The 19781-nt window shown below is 42.0% G+C and overlaps 1 protein-coding gene across 1 annotated transcript in view; it reads left to right on the forward strand.

Annotated features, from left to right (window-relative positions):
• Positions 1-16602: 16602 nt before the first annotated feature.
• The window catches only part of zfhx4 (zinc finger homeobox 4), an 82447-nt gene continuing 79268 nt past the window's right edge, over positions 16603-19781 (forward strand). The window contains exon 1 of the mRNA XM_085418487.1: positions 16603-16997. The gene's annotated coding sequence lies outside the window, so the exon portion shown is untranslated. The remainder of the gene's footprint in view (positions 16998-19781) is intronic.

Below are 19781 nucleotides of genomic sequence, written 5' to 3' on the forward strand. Positions count from 1 at the left end.
TTCAGCACATGACACTCTCGTCGGCAGGGTGACAGGAACATGCAAAAAGCATACGGACGCCATGGCAACTGAATCTGTATACGCGTGTGAATGTGCTCACAGCTGTGTGTTTATGTGTGCGTATTGATCCGACGTGTTGTCTAAACTGTATTATTGACCTAAATGTTGTTTCTAACATCTAATCTGTTCGAGCTCAGATGTAATTTTATAAAGATTTTAGAAACACTTGTTAGATTCACTTAAGCAATTGTCGGCTGATGGGAATTTATTGTGCCGATTCAGATGGATTGCTTTCATAAAATCTGATGTTGCATTGAGGGAGCCAAATATAGCAAATGGTTCAGTAACTGTATGATGCCTCAACACACACGTACGCACACGCACACCCACACGTACCTACCTACACACACAAATAAACATACGACAAACACTCTAACATATACGGACACAAACGCACACTTGTTATCGATCTATAGCTTAGCTCATGCCAGCAGGTAGTCCAACTCACCGGTTATTCTGAGGAATTGCTTTCAGTGGCTCCATCCACACACACACACACACACACTACAGGATTGTTTCCAGTGGCTAAATCTACACAATTTGTACACAGCCAACTCTTAAGACACCATCACCTCCTCTTCACAGATCAAGGGCTGAGTTTGTCGATACCACATACACACACACTCACTCGCAAACACTCTTGCAGCCTTATAACTGAACCATGTTAAATGCCGTGAGAGAATCAAGTTGAATGCTGTTGCATAGTCAGTTCACTATCCTGTTCTCTCATCTCTCCACGTCGGTCCTTTCCTCCTCTAAATATTGTTTTTCCTCCTTCTCTGTCAAAGTCACGCTTTTTGAATTCTCTTTCTAGACCATAACGCACTTTGGGGTGTAAAGGATAAGGGATTACAGCTTTGTGTATGAGCATATGAATGACTTAGAACTGCTTAGGTGCATGTGCATGTCATGTTTATTGTGATCCCAAACAGCCAGGCCCGCCTCTACTGCTCTGTGCCTTTTTTTGAATCTAATTTGAAAATAAGTAAGGGAAGCACAAAGTTCATTTGTGCAAAACCAACATTTGGTACAATAGAATGTTTCTTATTAAAGTCAATCAGCCAGTAGACAACAAAAGAACCTTTCATTGAAGAATATGAAGTGAAAATAAAAAACAGGGCACTGCAATAGCTGGCACCGCTCTGCTTGTAATATGTCATGTGCACAGCCTCCTCCTCTCCCAAAATCGGCCTCTCCCCTTTGAAAGGGATCGAATTAAGATGTTCCAAGGATTTTCTTGCTCCTTCCCACTCCTCTGAAAGGTCATAAGTCTAATGCAATTATGGCACATAACTGTGGTAACGGAAACACATGCCAAGAGATGCTATGAACATACAAGTTGTAAACTGCAACTTTCTCTTCACTAAGCAGAATGTTGCTTTTTACAACTGAATCAATATCTTTAACTAAGCCTTGTAAAGCGGCCCAGTTAGAGACTTTATTTAGACTTACCTCTGTCTGACCTCCTCATGCTCTGCTTTGACTTTCCCTGCACGAGAACAGCAGGAAGCCTTGCATAAGAACCAGGTGGCACTGAAATTGCGCCATCGTGGCAGATTTGTTTTAAAGGCATTTATTACATCTCTTATGATGTATACACTGTTTCTTGATGTGACTGAGCTCCAAACTAGGCTGAAATTGTTGCCGTTTTCCACTTTCGCAAACTGGACATGATGTGTAACTTAGAACATTAAAACTGCCTACATATGTTGGGCATTTAAGAGTTATTAAATGTTGGCATTAGAGTCAGCGTAATATAAAACGGATTAAAATCCAAGTAAGCTCTCCTCTTAGATATTCATTTTAAGCAATCGAATTGGTTTCAAGGCAATTTTGTTGTCTCATTTAATAAAAGTGAATAGAATATTGGAGAAAACCTAATAGCTAAGTAAAGAAATATGATGCTACAGAAGGTGTAATCAGTTTTTGGTCAGAAAAAAGAAAGATGGAAAAAGCAAGAAAGAGAATACCAATCTAGATTATTCTATCCAAAAGACCCAAATCAGAGTATTCTTTTGCATCTATGTTCAAGTTGCGAAAGGTCGGAGTCATGTGATTGGAGGAGTAGTCAAGCTAAAATTAAAATAAAGCACTTTGAATCACCTTGTTGTTGAATTGTGCTATACAAATAAACTTGCCTTGCCTAAAATTACTGCAGCTTGATATTGTTAAAAGAAACTATCTTATAGACTTATGCATTGTGTTATAGCGCAATGATACTTTCAGTAGGCTGGTTTGTGATGGCAAAGAAGCCTACTGATGCTTTTGTCTGACCCTATCCATCGTGTGACTCACTCTGAGTACGTGTGTGTGTGAGTTCGTGTGAAAGAGAAAGAAAGAGCTTGAAAGATTGAGATCAAAGAAATCAACAAGTCTAATTTAAATTGTGTATTTTTCCCCAAAAATGCCAACAAGTATTTTGTATAAACACCCCTAAATTTTTCCATTACTTGACCGCGGTGTTACCTGCTTAATTAAACAAATTTTTTTTTAACATTTTGAACCAATGTGCCTGCTAAAGTCTCAATTCAGTCGAGACAAATATAATGAGCAAAAACTGGTGGGGAAAAAGAGAAGAAAGCAGAACTTAGAACAATTATAATAATCAGCACTAAAAAAACAAGAAAAGAAAAAAACTGGTTTGTGTATGTGACACGCTGTATGTATGCATGTGTGTGTGTGTGTGTGTGTGTGTGTGTGTGTGTGTGTGTGTGTGTGTGTGTGTGTAGGAGGAGGATGGAGGTGGCAGTGTGAGCATGCTCTTTCTACTGTTTGCTCGACTGGTAATCAGCCAAACAAGCTACAAGTCTCTTGCTATGATTTGCCCCCCAGTGTGTCTCCAGTCTGAACGCCTGTGAGTAAATCAGTGTTTTTCTATGCAGACATTCATATGCATTTATATAGTATCCAGTCTATACTGTACATATAGTATGTCTGCTTCTGTCATTGTGTTTGCATGGGACCATGACTGTGCCCGAGTGTACTCTATGGCCATATGTTTCTGTGTGTCTCTCTCAGAATATATATTTGTTTCCTGCGCCTTCCCCCTGCAGAGAGTTTACAGGTTGCGTGTGTGTGTGTGCAGTCTTACATGTTCCCATATGTGTGTATTTGCCGGATGGGAATACAACTCCTAGGACATTTAATCTAGGGGGAATTTCACGCTAGTTACTACTTGTCATCAAATGTTTCCAGCGTAAAATACTGGAGCAATCTTTTATTGGCGGATGTTCGGGACGAATTCGCTGTCAGACCCGAGTGGCCCGCTGCCCTCCAGATAGACTGAAAGCGTCCTTAAGAGTGTGTTTGAGAGCGGAAGGAAAGAGAAAGAACGACACAAATAGCAGGCAAAGTTTGTTGTCTCAATTTTGATGCTTTTCAGCTGTGACAAATGAATCTGAACTTTGAGTGTTTAAGTGTGTATGAGGAGGGCTTATGTTCTAACTTAACTTTATAATGGAAAGATAGGGAGGCACGGAGCCCCTCTCCGCATGCAACCTCTCTCTCACTGTCTCCTTCTCACACACACCCACAGATCTGAACCCGAGCTTAGGGGAAGACCGATTCCAGTATATCTGCAGTCGTATGTGTTCACTTAGTAAGCCACAGCTGCTAGCACCATTATTATGATTTCCTGTGTGTGTATGTCTCTCTGTCTATCTGCTCCCTCAGCACACACTCGCACTCACATCTAAGCGTCCTATACAAATGGAGTTTAGCAGGACCCATATTTTACACCCGCCTGAGTCACTCAGATGTTCAGCTGTTTCACTGTAAAATGTAACCTAGGTTGTCTTCTAATGCATGTCACTGCCAGGAATATAAATATATTCCCTCCACCTCATCAAAAGAAAATGAAAGGAACTCATAACCTTAACTTTAAAAGCCTGAATAAAGGAAAGGACTAATCCTTTTTTTGTGTCTCTAAATATTAAAAATTTTCCCTATTTAAGCAGGCAGTTAAAAACAAAGGGCGCATTTGTTTAATAGAATAATCCTCCGTGTATTTAAGATGACTCCAAAGCTTTCAAATTTGATCCTTAATGTTTCGACAAGCTGTTCAATCAGTTGTTTTTTGAGGACATTGCAAATGGCAGGCTGTCTCTGAAATACGTTTGCTTGTTTTACCTGACCCACTTTTCCTTCACTATGTGTGTGCGCGCATGTGTGTGTGTGATTGTATGTGTGTGTGCGTGCTTTCGCTCTGTCCCTCTTTGCTCAGAAGGTTGTAAATGTAATCTTAGACACATGTTACTTCGGCTGATGTTTTTCAGATTGATGTCAGTTGCGATTAGCATATCTCCTGCCAAGACACAGGAGTGCTCTTTAGAGTCTGGCCTCATACACACTCGCTCACACACACACACACACACACACACACACACACACACACACACACACACACACACACACACACACACACACACACACACACACACACACACACACATATGCAAACCGTTGGGTAAACATAGCTCAGCTGCCATTTTGAATGATTGCACAATGATTATTTGATGCAGTGATTTATTTTGAACACAGCCTGTAAGTAAACTGAAGTAAGAAAAGATGAAAAATCCGACTGACAAGCTCCAAAACAAAATTCTACCCCAAGACAGTCTCCTGACACCCCTTTTCCAGCAACATATTATTACATGCTGGCCCCCCAAACATGTTTTAACACTCCCCGGCCTCCAACTTTAATGTCACCATGTCTGTTTCTTTAAAATGCCGTCTGTAGAACGCAGCCATGTAAATGCAGCTGTGACCAACACATCCCACGCCGAAACTGTTTCATTTGCATTCATCTTCTGCTTGGGAATGGAGAATTCCTCCTCCAGTGTAAGACAGCAGGGGAAAGTGTGCAAAATGAATTTCTCGACCATCTCAGGAGAGCAAACGATATAGGGATTCAGAACACACCCTTCAGACAATGGAAGAGGTGGGGGGGCTTATTTTCTCTTCTCTCTCCCCCTTGTCTCCCCTGTCTCTCTCCACACCTCCCTGACCCTGCTTCCCCTCAACCTGCCCAGCAGAGTGAGAGAATAAGTGTAGTACCAACAGGGGGTGGGGGAATTGGAGAGAGACTGAGAGAAAGTCAGATAAAAGTAGTTAAAAGAAGGAGAAACGAAGAGGGGGGGTGTGTGGAAACAACAGGAGAGTGACTGACCAAATACTCAGCGACAGAATGAGAGAGGAAGACGGATGCAGAGAGGAAAAAAAGAGAGGGGGGGAGAAAAGATGAGAATATATATGCGGTGGCCAGTGTTGTGAGACAAGGCAGGTTGCTGTCACTTTAAAAATGACTGTAATAAAAGTGACCGCCGGAAGATGGATCTGGTGATTTTGGCTTGCTAATCAGTCATCTGTGAAGAGGACCACAGCCCAGATTCAGCGGCCGCCTGACACCTTTTGATTGATGCCTGTGCCCGATAAAAAAGGGCCCATTAACTGTCCTCCTATTAAACTGGGTGAAATGGCAAAAAATGCTCTTCTATCCCACTCCGCTCTTCTGATCTCTCTTTCATTTAAACTATATTTCCTTTTATATGCTCTGCCCTCGTCCTTTCAGCTCTTTCCCAACTGTTAATGTTCCTCTTGGAGTTATTACTGGCACAGTGGGGCAGGTGGGAATAATGTTAATCGTCGAGGCCTACTTGTGTGTGTGTGCGTGTGTTCACTGAATGCGCATACTGTATTTAAGTTCAGTCCTCCCACTCGAATCGATAGATCAATAGGAGGCCCTAGACGCACTAGTCGAGGCATCAGCCGGTACCTGCATCAACAGTTCTCGTTATGTATGCAAATGTAATCAGTGGCGTCACCGAGGGTGTGACTTCAAACCTTCAGAATTTTCGCCACATGCCATTCGTCACAGAAGAAAATAAATAATAATAATGACCCGCGAAGCTGAATCTCATATCTCCTCACATCTCCTTCTCTTACAAACACAAACACACACACACACAAAGATTGCCTGCAATAATAATAACCCTACAGACGACAGCTTCGACCCCCTCCTTCCCCATCCCCACATCACCACCTCAACCCCTCCACCACCACCACCACATACAATCAAACAAAGCCTCTCTCTTACCTTGCGCATGACCAATCCTTCCATCTCTCTCTTTTTTTTTCCTCACTCCACCATTCTATCTATGCATGCTCTTCCCCTTTCTGTAAACCCAACCACACCTAACAGCAACACCTTGCACTCTCCCGACCATCCCACAGCCTACAGCGCGGCACTCACACCCCCAATAAATACAACCCTGGTCTGCCGTTTTCCTATCTGTCCCTTTTTCTCTGCCCCAGTCTCTTTCCCCCCCCTCTCTCTCCCCCTCTCTCTCCCTCTCTCTCTCCCTTTCTCTCTCCCTCTGTCTTTCCCTCTCCCCTCGCTCCTGGCTGGTGCTGGTGAAATATCAGGGCAAACGGATTCCAGCTTTTTTCTCTGGCTCAGAGGGGTTGTTCTGTGCGATTTGGCCCTGGGGTGCATTTCAGCACTTCTGATGTGAGAGAGGGGCGAGAGAGAGAGAGAAAAAGAGAGAGACAGAATGAGGGAGAGAGGGCAACGGAGAGAAAGAAAAAAGAAGTGTGTGTCTGGTTGTGTGTGTGTGAGAGAGAGTGAGCGAGGAGGAGAGCGAGGGAGAAAGGAGACATAGCCTGGGCTTATCCTTTCTTTCTGTGGGGCAGTCAGTGGTTTTAAAATGACAGGCTTTTGACCAGCATCAAACCTGCGACTGGAGGTGTGCATACTCTCGCTAGCTTACGGAGGCCTTGAGGTGATCTCCATACATAATCAGGACAAGATACCTCCATGACAGGTGCGCGGCCATCTTGGAATCTCTCTGTGTCAGTGGACTTCAGCACAGTGTCTGTCTGCTGGGGTATAAATAGGACAGATGAACAACTGCAGTGACAATTTTGTACCTTAACGCTCTTCGTGCAGATATTTTTAACACACAAAGAGTGTACCAAATGTAGTCCGGGGACCCCGAGATAAAAGAATTGTAAACAGTGTATAGTGGTATTATTGTAAAATATAACCTTATTTTTACTTAACAGTCATCAGATATGCAATTATTAAGCAACAGAATGCATTTTTAAAGGTGAGTTAATATGCATGTTATGCAAAACATATGCATTTCTACTGGAAATTGAACCTTTTATCCAAATTACAGTCTGCATTAGTAATTAGTATTAATTACTAATTATAATTATTAATTAGCGTTTATGTGCTGTAAATACAAGTAAACATTATTTGTATTGTCACATGATTAAGTCAGCTGAGGTCGTTTTGACCCCAACGTTAAATACCTGTGATAAATTTAAACTTCAGCACATTTCAATTTCATTTTTCTTTTAAATACAACACGAGAAATAAAATCTTCTCATTTAGCATTTTTAAATGTGTGCCTAATGACAAAAAGAGATGCCGTTCACATACAGTTCAGCATACCACACAATGTAGGCGGTTATGGCAAAATCTGTGCTTGCTGCATCTGTGCCTGACTCCTTCAGAATGACTGACAAGGTGCACACCCCACCAGCCCCAGTTTGCTCTATTAAAGCTGGATAGGCAGAATCAGGTGCGTTTGACTTGGGTCCAATACAGTTGGCATTTTAAAAACACGCCGATTAAACGTATACGCAAATCAGCGATTTGAAGTCATTAGGAAAAATGATTGAGACGCAAAATTGGAATGACAGAATAAGATGGGCTATGAAAACAAAGATATAGTAGGTACACCAGCCAGAAATAGTTTAATGTAAAACAAATAACAAGATTAACAAGACTGGGACATTTTTTTTCAGTATTTTCCAGTATTTTAATTACATTTTCATCTGAGCTGCTACACGTCATCTGCAGATACAATGACACATGCTTACAGAATATTAATTTAAGTCTCTAAAAATAAAGATTAATGTAACATTTACTGCATCAGAAAATGTCAAAACAACCTATGCCAGAGTATTTTAGAAATGCTTACTCAAAATGTATCCACTTGTCAATAAGGTGGATATATGTCTGATATTTTCAGTTTTCAGGTCAGTCATTTCTTCTGAATATTTTTTTAAAGCACATAATCTTCCATTAGAATTCATTTTGGAAATTCTACACCTGATTGTATTTTACTGTTTCCATTCATGTGTGGTGCAGGTGTGTAGTTGCGTGACTTCATGGGCTGGTGTGTATGTGTGCGTATTTATGTTTCATAATCTCACATCTCACTGTGGGGCGTTCTAAAAGGATTTGTCACTCTCAGTTCAGATGGGCTGATTGTGAATTAAATGTATTTTTAGGCACCTTTTTTCTGTCCCTTTGTGAACCCAGTTAGAATTGAGGTCAGGACACACAAACAGACATACACACACATACAAATGCGCACGCCATCTCAGAGAAAGACACATAGCTTTCAGAACAAATCACTGTTGAACTACCCTATGTGGAATGATTCTGACATTTTGTTTGGGAGAAATAGCATTTAATTGAAGGGAGGGGCGATACGGATGGCAGTTATGGAACCAAGGGAAAATGTCTGCATTTCAACCCAAATTGAAAACATAACAGAGTTTGTGTTTGTGTGTATTCCTGCGTGTGTCTGTTGAGGGGTTTCAATGCTATCCACACTTTGCTTGCTTGTTTGAGGGTGATTAAGTTCAAGGTATGATGTTTATTCCTTAAAAAAATGCATTCACTTTGTATTATAATACGAAGTATCTCTTTAAAATCTAAAATTTACCCTGGTTTAAACAAAAAATCTGCAGGTTTGGAATTTACATATATGGTGAGGAAGTGCAAAGCTTTCATATCTCCACAAATTCCCTTTTGTCTTTAATTTTCAAATTAAATAAATTTAATTCTGTACAAATTGTCTTTCTAAAGATGTAATAGGCAGTTAATGGTGGGAATTACAGATGTGTTCATGCATTTTTTATATCCAAGAACAGAACCAGCTATATCATTTTACAAATTAGGTAAAGTTTCACATTCCCCAGAATAATTAGTGACTGCTGTTAAATTGATGTTTCTGTTATAATACATCTTAAAACCTGCTCATTGCTGCACGGAAACCCTGTTTCTATTGCCCCCAACACTGTAGGGTCAGAGGTCAGAGTCACCTCCAGATCATGCATCAGGAGCTGGGAGTGTTTTGCTCACCGAAACTTCGGTATGGTAGGTGCCTGCAAAAATGGCTGCTTGAACAGGGGTCATCGGGTTTAATGATGGTCACTTGGAAAGAAGGTTGAAGAGCCCTCATAAGGACTCTTCTAATGTAGTGATGAAGCCAACAAGCGTCTTTCGGGGTCACTGCACACCTCAAAAGATGACGCCTCTCTCTCTCTCTTACTCTCTTTCTCTCTCTCTCCCCCTGTAGTTCTTGTTCTTTATTCTCTCTTTCCCTTCAAGCGTTGCCAATTTGTCTGGGCTGCATTCCCTAATCCGTGCGCATTTACGCAGTGGTCATTGCGCCTCCGGTTGACTTGATTGGCTTGTTAGACGATGGCGTCCGGGCAGGAGACTGACTGAATGTACAAGCCCACAGCTGACAGCAGTGTTAGGTGGTTACTCTTTGTTTTCTAACGTGCTGCAGCACAAAAAACATTTAAAAAAAAATAAAAATGGCGAAACGAACATGTTCAGTGTTTGTTTTTTAAATTATTATTATTATATTGAATCAAAACAATTACTTTCACGAATGTATTAATTTATTTTTAATCGAGCTAATTGAGTTAATAGCATAGCCTTATTATTTTTTAATAAAGCATTTAAAAAATAGAAATCGACATAAGTTTAAATTATTCAAAAATCCCAGTAATTTGCAACATTACCTTTTAATCAGACGGTGGTTTTTTTAAACACCACATGACACACTTGAGGTTTTTCACTCAGAAAGCTGAAATGTCAATCTGACCACAGAACTGACTTCTTAGTACTGACCGGTTATTTGCCGTGTTGGGGTGGCCCACTGAGTGTCAGAGGAAAGGCGGGGTGTGGGGGTGCGGGGGCACGGATGGATGGATGATGGGGTGGGAAGGTGGAGGGGGTGACAGTCCCCAAGAGAGAGAGAGTAGGGGGTTCCTGGAGCTCTAAAAAGGACCTCTCGGACCACTAAATTGACATGTTCACGCCATGGGTTGTCATGAAGAAAGCACTTTAATAAGCCATGTGATAACGCACAGTATAGCGGTCTTGTTTCCTTAGGCCATTAAATGGCAGGCCTTTACTTTGGATTCCAGACTTTTATTATTATTATTATTAGTAGTAGTAGTAGTAGTAGTAGTATTAGTATTATTATTATAGATCAATAATATTCTAAAAAGGTTGATTTTCCCAAATAATGAAATGATCAGTGCTGCATATTTAAATTAATTTGTCAGTAATTTCCTGGTATACTCTTTTTTGCGAGAATTCCTCGTGCATTATTGCAATAGGATATGCAGAATATTTAAATACTGTTTGTAGAGATTGTAGTTACATTACTAACCGGGAATCATTACAGTTATTTTGTTCTATATTGTGAATACTGTCAGCTGATTTTTTAATTTTTATTTAATGGAGCATACAGGTGCTTTTGTTCCCATCCACGGCAGCTTTACCGGTGTAAGTCCACGTGGATCTGAGTGATAATCAATAGAATGAAGAGAGTAGTTGTGTGTGTGTGTGTGTGTGTGTGTGTGTGTGTGTGTGTGTGTGTGTGTGTGTGTGTGTGTGTGTGTGTGTGTGTGTGTGTGTGTGTTTGCGCGTAACGATAAAGCCGTTTTTTGGGGGTGGGTGTGTGTGGAACCGGGGGGTCCCATCCCCCACCACCGTCGTATGGAGGACACTCACTGGACGCGTGTCTATTAAACAGGGTTCAACAATGAAAAAGATCGGAGGACCAAAGGGCCAAGTGGGAGGAGGGCAGCAGGGCGAGGTGAGACTGAATGGAAACAGCAGTGATGTTGGCTGTGTGTGTTGTGTGAGAGGGTTGCACACGGGGAAGCGGGGAGGGCGTGTGTGCTTCCGAGGGTGTGCAGGCACTTATAGTGTTGCTTTTCCTCTCGTGAGCGACCCGAAATGCGAGCGGCGACGTCTGCCAAGTCACCCTTCTCTCTCTCTCTTTCACTCTCCCTCCCTCTCTTCTCTCAGTTCTTCTGCTGCGTCTCCTTCCTCTTTGCCTTCAACACTTGTTCTTGTTCGGGAGCAGTATCACAGCAGACCTTGCCCCGCCTGCATCTGGGTAAAGACTTTACAGTCAAGGGCCATCGATTGCGCTTATCAAATAAACAGAGTGGCACCGGCGAACCCACCACCCACACCTTCACCCCTGTCTTCTCCCTCCGTCTCCTAATCTCATGACCAACCCCTCCCCAATTGCACTCCACCTCTTTCCCTGCCCGAGAGCCCCAACAGCTGTGGTCCCATGTAAATTTTACATGATTGGCACCTCCTTATTTTACCCCTCCGCCTGTCCTAATTCCCCCGTTTCTTGCCCCACACACCTCCCATATCACGTTGCATATTAAAGCACAGTTTATGCAATAGCTCATCTGAGAGCGGGCACTTGCTGTCATGTCCATACCTTTTCTTATGTCATTTGCATATGTGATTATAGTGCATGAAGTGCTTGATTGTTGGTGGGTTTAGGTTATGTGATGCTGAAATGTGATATTTGGCATGCAGAGTGGGTTTTGTGGAAAGCAGGGGTACTGAAACGATTCCCCTTGACCCTTGAAATGCAGCGTAATCCCGTGTGGCCACGTTTGATTAGGGCATTTTCTTTCTAATTGTTGTCATCAGGACTCGCACTATCACTGTGCATCTGGAAGCACTTTGACATCTAAGTCAGTGGTCCTCAAAATCTGGATTCAAGAATCCTCAAAGGCCGCGCCGGAGAGGGTCACCCCCGGGGGTAAAGCGCAGAATTGTTTAATTTCACTGTGATTTCATTAAGCCAGAATTACTCCAATTAGAAAGCACGTGTCTGAACAAAGGTTTCACTTGTGTCACTGGCATCACTTAAAACAGGTCTGCGACGCAATTTTAAATCAATAACGACAACAACAAAAACTGTATTGGTCACCCCAGGGACAAAATCCAATTAAAAGAGGACCCCTTTGTGCAAGGTGTGTCCATTTGGGGGTCCTTGACATGAAAATGTTGGAGAAACCCTGATCTAAGTGACTGAGGCAAAGGGCTGCTTTGACAGTCTTTGTTTTTAGCTCAGGCGCTACAAGCTCTCCTTTTCTTCTCTTTTTTTCCCCCTTCTTTGCTTTTTTCATCTCTCTCTCTCCCTCCCGCTCCCTCCCTCTCTCTCTCTTTAAAAGAGAGCGGAAGAATGGGCTGATACCGGTCTCATGTTGCGTATGGATTTTCGTTTATATAATCGATTGAAATGACCCAATACATTGATTTTGGGTTCAGTGTTTTACAAACAAGCGTTTATGGGTCTCGATTTTATGTTAGGCATGATGGCAGTGTGACACCGACGCGCAAAGAAGTCGGAGTTGTTGATTTTTAAATAAATGATCTAAATAGAAACAAATAAATATCTATTGTTTCATGTATAAAATAATAGAAAAAAGTGTGACTGGGGTGGGGGTGAGGGGGGCAAATAAAAAGGGAAAGGGAGACAGAGAGAAAAAAGACAATATTGTGCTGCCTCTCTCCTTAATCAAATAAAGTGATGTAAAAAAAAAAAACACAACGCAACACACACACGCGCGCGTGCACGCACAAAAGCATTTCCTTCCCTCTGAATTTCTCCTTGAATTATATGCCATCACTAGTGTGTGTGATTGCGGAATATTAAATTAAAGTGGGATAAGTCCGCACCGAGGCGGGCTGCGTCCAATCCGCAACTCATTTCCCCTGTTGTAGCACCGCATCACTGCGCTCCTCTCTTTTCAATGACAATGTGCCAAATCTGGGCATTTTGAAAACACTTTCCATATGCTATTATCGGATCGCTACTGAGCAAGAGAACGACGAAAAGAAGGAAAACGGAATGCTTTATACCAAAGGTACCAAGAGTCTACATTTTTATGTATCTTCTTTTTTCAGTGGCTTATTTTACTTTGTGCTTTTTGTGGGAATTTAAGAAGAGGTAAGAGGAGGTAAATTTGAAGTTTTTCTTTTTTTATATATGTATATACCGATTGCATATTTATGGACCGTTGCTGGGTGGCTTTAGGGTTGAGTGTGAAAACGTCGAGAGAGTTTGTGTTGAGCATCTGTGGACAAAAAAACTTCATTTGTTTTTAGTGGTTTTCTCACATTTTCCTCTTTTATCACCAAATTTAAAAAAAAACTGCCCACTTTCCTTTGAGGTGTCCTGTCAGTCAAGTAACTGAAGTAAGATTTTCAAAAACATTAATTTCGATTAGATAATTCAGTCTTTTTTTATTTATTTTCAGATTAACTGATTTTTGCAACTCCACACCTTGGATTTTATGTAGGCGATGGTTTTGCAAGTGGTTTTGCTTTTAGAGGATTTCTGTGTGTCACGTTTATTTTTTATATTTTAATTTTTTGAGGTCAAATGCATGTTGAATGGCTTGGCAGTTTTTTTGAAAGATCAATTTTCATTTTTTTATTTGTTTTTTTGTTCACTTTACTATTCTGGAGACAGTGGCGAAATCTCACATAGGTGCCAAGCGTTGGAAGAGTTACAATTAACTTCTTATTGTCTGTTTTATGGGCCCTTTATGAAGCTTGTTTGTGTATGTGTTTGCTGGACGAGAGTTGGCCAGTGGGTCAGTGTGGCAGGTTGCGGATCAGAGCTATGGGCTTTTGCGTGTTTTTTGTGTGTGTCCTGATGAGGCAGAGGGGTCAACCCTGCAACCCCATGAGGGCGCCGACGCATAGGACAAACAAGGTGGACGTCTCATTGCACATACAGAAAAAAAAATTACGATCAGGTGTCCGCAGTAGACATGAAAGACCGGGTTTAAAAATTACTAAATAAATATTTAAAATAATAATAACATAAAAATCAAGCTGAACATCAACAGAGGTTTCCAGTCTGTCTTCAGGGAATATTGATGAACCAACAGTCCCTTAGCATATCCCAGTGTGGTTAGCCAATATGGCAATTTCTCCGGACATTCAAAGTTATTGATGTACTGAAGTGACAGAAGACCACTATGGGTGTTTAATGCCGCCTTTCATATATATCAATGGAGGCTTTAAAATAAAACAAACTCGATTCATTTAATGTTCGATAATTACTCTATAACTCACAGTTTAATTTCAGTCTACCTGGTGTGAGCTTCTGGTGATGCGAGCAAGACATCTCCCTGTAATTTATTTTCTTTACACACAAATACTCACATGCTCGTGCACACTCACACGCACGGAGACTAACATAAGCACGCACACACATACGCGGAGAGAGAGACACACACACAAAAACAGAGAGACACTAACGGAGTTTACAGATAAAAATCTGCAATTAATTGAGGATGCTGCTGATGTGAAAATAGGGAGAAATATTAGTTAACGCGGTCTATTGTCAAGCGGTCCTCCCGAGAAAGAGCATCGTCTGCTGGGAGAGAGGGAGGGTGGAGACCGGGAGGGGGGTGGGGGGAGATTTACAAAACGCAGGAGGTTAAGATAAGCGGTAGCCTGTTTCAGGTCTCCAAATCCGCTTTGTAATTTCTCGTTTTCTCATCGAAAAGCGATGAAATAACAAACGCAACTCCGCCGAAAATGCCAACGGCGCGCGCAAATTTAAGCACACACGTGTAAAATAAGTACATCCCTTCACAGAAATGGAGACGATCGTAGAGAAAAATAAAAGAAATGAGGGTTGTATAATCTACAAAAGTCCTCCGTTCTGGCGAATAAAGTCACAAATGGCATATAGGTTCCACTCCGTACTGCTTCTGAAAGATCAGCGCACGGCCCCCGGTGGACTTTTTTACGCGTCCGCTGCTGAAGCGGGTAAAAATCGACTCTCCGAGCCGTCTGTGAGCGACGCCTCCCAGGGCTGACAGGCTAGAAAAACCCCCCTGTAGGACAGGGAGGCAGCTACAGCAGTAGCGCAGCAGCAGGAGCCTTGGATCCGGGTGAAAAGTGACGCCTCTGTTCATCACCTCGACCCACCCACCCCCTTTGTTGGAGACCTCTCTAAACCCAGAATAAACAGCCTCGGGTCGGGTCGGGCTCGGATCTCTTGGCTTCTTAAGGATCCAGTTGGTATGGGTGCAGTCCAGTCAATGTGGCTGCAAAGTAGACCAAGTACTTCACTTGCCAGCAGCAGCCTTATCATCACATCCCAAGTCCCGGCTCATGCAGTTCAATTCACCCCCAGCTTCGATTTTTTTCCACGAAGGCGAACAAGATCTCTTGATTTTCTCCCCGATTGAGACTGTGTAAAGTCTTCCTCTTGCCCAAAAGCCTCTATTAAGAAACCGATGGGGGAAACACGGCAAACTGTTTGCACTGAGATGATATAGGGCTAAAAAGAACGCTGCACTTTGTAAGGACACTAAATGTAAAAGGCAGTGAATTGAGCTTTGAATAGACACGGTGATTTTTGCGTGACCCTGTATTGGATTTTGCAGTTTGATTCTACTGAACCCACACGGGGCCTCAGTAGTCCAGAAAGGGCAGAGATGACTTTCCAACATGTGGTGGATTACTGTGATCCTTTGTGGCTCGATGTGTACCATTATATGCAACAGATCGCATGCACAGTCATCACTTTCAGTAAACAACGAGAATATTTTTTACACACACACATAACTACGTAATATAAATCACTCACATGTAATTTATGTTGTGTGTGTGTTTTGTTTTTACATATAAAGGTAGGCCTGACACACAGGTCCATTTTGATGCGCAGCAAAAAGCCGGTTCTGTGGTTTTGAATCTCCTTTCAGGTATTTTTCCCCTCTCTTTATGTTTTTACGTTCGTTATTGATCAAAAGTGTTATTCGCAAAGCGCAGTTACCGTTTTAAAAATCACATAAAGATTTTTTTTTTATATTCTACAATTTCTCGGAATCAAAATAAGACATTCTGAGCTTTACACGATTAAAAAAATCATAATTTACCTGTAGTATCATAATCAATAAAAAAAACAAGCTGGTGTAAAGTACACACAAAAAATATGAATCCTATCTTTGTTAAATCACATCTTAAAAGACATTCTTGTTGGAGCATTTTGCGCTGCACCTCAGAAATATTCATCTGCACAACTTGCTTTATTTATGTTTTTTATGGGAAAAGATGACTTCTAAGTGCTTGTAACTAATTCGAAGTCCAGCCTTTTTTTCATTTTGCTGTGGAGGAAGCGGTTGTCCATTGTTCTACATGTGATTTGGCCCTCGGAGAGAAACCATACAAAAGGATTCTCTGCGCGCATAGACCTCTGCGGCCGCCAGGGCTCCGTGTGCGCGTCATTTGCAATGTGGAGACTGTTGATCAACTCACTAATTACACTTCTCTCCTCTCTCCCTCCCTCTCCGTCTCTCCTTTGCTCCCTCCCTCCCTATCGCTCTCTCTCTCTCATTCGTCCTCTCTCTCTCTGTCTCTCTACCCATTCCCAGAGTGCATATCGGGAAATAGACACACAAAGACATGCGCACTCAACTTAATCAGCCATTTTTTTTAAACAGGGCTAAAACGATAATAATTAGCAGAATAAAGACATATCGGATTTTCATTTCCTTTCCTCCGTTTCCCGACCCCCGTCCACAAGAGAAACTGCGAGGCAGCCCGTCGACACGTCTTTTCACCGCCACCGGAACCAAAATAAGGGATAGCTCTCTAAATGCTTGACATTTGTGATTTTACCCCCTTTTCCCAATATAAAGTTGGAGGATTATTGTAATTTTCCCCGTTTTTCCATGTTTTTACTGTCTAATTACGCAAGACGCTGGATGTGACTGTTTTATAAAGCCAAGAGCAAAGAGAGAAGCGGAGGTGACGGTTTTGGAGGGGGAAGAAAGTAAGTTTTTCATTTCCACCTCTCCCTTTAACTTTTATTGAGTAGTTTGGGGTGTGTGTGTTAAATTTAGTGGTCGGGTATCGATTATCTATCTCGCCGGTGGATCCTGGACATCGGGGTCGTTTGGATAACAGGTGCTGGGTGTTTTTTAGTCCAGAATAAAGGCGGATATCGTGATGTTAGTGCAACTCCGGCTTCTTTGGCTACTATAAAACAAGCGACTGACAGGCTTGGAGGCGTTCTTACGCATGTGTCCGTGGCAGTACAGTACGATACCACGTCCGGACCTGCCTTTTGCAAAGTTTATACTAATGTGCAGATTGTGTGGCGGACACATGCGATGGTTGTTCCACCTTTGATACAACGGAACGGGACGGGACGAGCGCCTCCTCTGCTTTTGTGGCTTTGCAGTGCGGATATCGTGTTGCCTTTCCAGGAGTCCGATCCCACGGACATGTCCGCTTTGAGTCTAGTCGAGGTGTCCGGCTTGCTGTTTCCCTCCCCACTCAGTGACTCCTCATTTCAGGCTTCAACGATAAGATATTTCATCTGAAGTCATATTTTGGGTGCACTGCAGCGTTTAAGCCAGTTTTTCCGTACACGTCGGGAATCATGCACCTTCCAGGCATTCTCGGCCGAAGTGACACGATCAGTCTCTCGACACGATCCCCTCTCGCCGGAATAAGTGCATATCTTTCAAATTTCCGAAGTAAGGCTTCTTTTAAAAAAACGAGATGATCGGTACAGAAGTAACGCGAATTTGCTGCCGATAGTCCATACACCTTTACCTGCTGCGCTTAAAAAAGTAGTCTCACTTCACCGAGGCGTGCACAGCTGCGTCGCCCAAGAGAGCGACCGATCGCTGGGCTACCGATAGCACAGAGAGCCCCTTTTAGAGCCAGCCAACTCCGGGATCCCCTGATTTTCCTCAGCATCGGCATGTTAAGCATCAGCAAAATTACCACTCTATTTTACATTTATTGATATTAACATTTGTTTTATTTAATTTTATTTAAATTCCGCCCTTTAAAGTCTGTAAATTCCATTTCTACTGTCGGTCTCCTATACGCGTCAGTGGGCTTAGGCATTAATTTCCTCACATAAATTGTCATGTTATTTCCAAGAGATGCTGGCTGCAAGATTGTCTTTAAGTCGTATATTTGTGTTAGTTTAGATGAACTAGATTACAAAAGTGGGGATTATTAGGTGTGTTTTTACGTCTTTTTTTTGGTGCTTTTTAAGTCGGTAGGTAGACTTGGCTGGGTTTGGGACGAAATGCTGGGGGTGAAGGGATGGGGGTGGGGGCAGAAGGGGGGGGGCATCGATCGCACGGGAGGAAAAAAAAAACATAAGGCTAAGGGGCCACTCTTTCTCCAGCCCGGGTACGTAACGGTGTAGTGAGTGTGTGTTGTGTGTGTGTGTGTGTGTGAAGATTGTATATGCTCTAAGAGAACGATGCGCCGATATAGGATAGGCGACCGTTTTATGCGATTGTCTCTATTCATACACGGCTTTCATTGCTTTTTTGGAGGGGATCGATGTTTAGAAGTCAGTGCGTATTTCTTCCGCAAATAGAGGCTTTTAATTCACTCTTTATAAACCCACTATACTTTAATATTTGTTTGGATTAATAAATGGGTACATGTTTGAAGAACGTACGCCTACGTTTTAATCCAAATAGGCCCATTAGATTTTCTGTAGAATCTCAGAGAGGAAAAAATATAACCGCCTTTGCTGCTTTAATAATATCCTTCTATTATTAATAATATTATTGTTATTATTGTTGTTATTATTATTATGTAAAATACAATTTTCAAGAATAGATCTAAGATCGTTTTTTCCGGTTCAACTATGAACACTTATGGGGGTTTTTTCTTCTTCTTCTTCTTCTTCTTTTTTTAGAAAGGGAATATCTCCTGTCTTGTCAGACAATTTAATTGCATCTGCATAAAATCATATATTTTAAAACAAAAACATTCAGCCTCGGACCAGTAATAAAAAACAAAAAACAAAAATCATTAAAAAGTGAAATTATGAGACATGATGATCCTGTCTAATTGCAGTGAATTTCGTCAGTTAATGACGGTATTGTCTCACTCTAAAATAACAAAATCTCACTGTTATTTTTCCAGCCTTGCAAATGAGGGATTTTTTCTTCTTCTTCTTTTTTTAGGCGTGTGTTTGCAGAAACCCAGGCCTCCTTGTTTTTTTGTTTTTCTGAGCCTGGTGTCTTAGCACTATCAAAGACTGGCTGTGTATAACGCTTCGTGTTAGTTAAGCTGCTTGCAACGTTCATTTTACCCTTAGCAGGAAAAAGGACGGATAAAAGAAAAAAACACACACACACATATAAAGTGTGAAAGATGGGCAGACAGCCCTGGGAGGACAATAGCTGTTGGCTTGAAAATGCAGCTTGATTATTAAAAGCTAATGCATTTTTAGTATTGCAGCGTTCATTAAGAGTGAGGATGGATGGGTGGGGGTATGGGGTGGTGGTGGGGCGGATGGGTGAGAGGCTACTGGGAGGAGGAGAGGATGGGAGACAGAAAGAGAGAGGGAGACAGGGGCTGAGTCTGTCCTATAACTCCTGGGTCTAAGACACATGCAGCTAGAAGATTGGCTCGGGCCTCTCCTAGGGGTCGACAATGTGTCATTTCCACCCGGCTAGATTGCCCTCTGCCTATCTGATATTAATGTGCAAATCAATATTTCAAGGATTAAATTTCCCTTCTTCATTTTTTATGGTTTCTACCTCAATAAGTCTCCCGTCTAATAGAGGAGGCT

Source organism: Rhamphochromis longiceps, linkage group LG9 (genome assembly GCF_057381845.1).
Source record: "Rhamphochromis longiceps isolate RC_006_pf linkage group LG9, R_longiceps_female_GT1.1, whole genome shotgun sequence".
NCBI classification, from domain to species: domain Eukaryota; kingdom Metazoa; phylum Chordata; class Actinopteri; order Cichliformes; family Cichlidae; genus Rhamphochromis; species Rhamphochromis longiceps.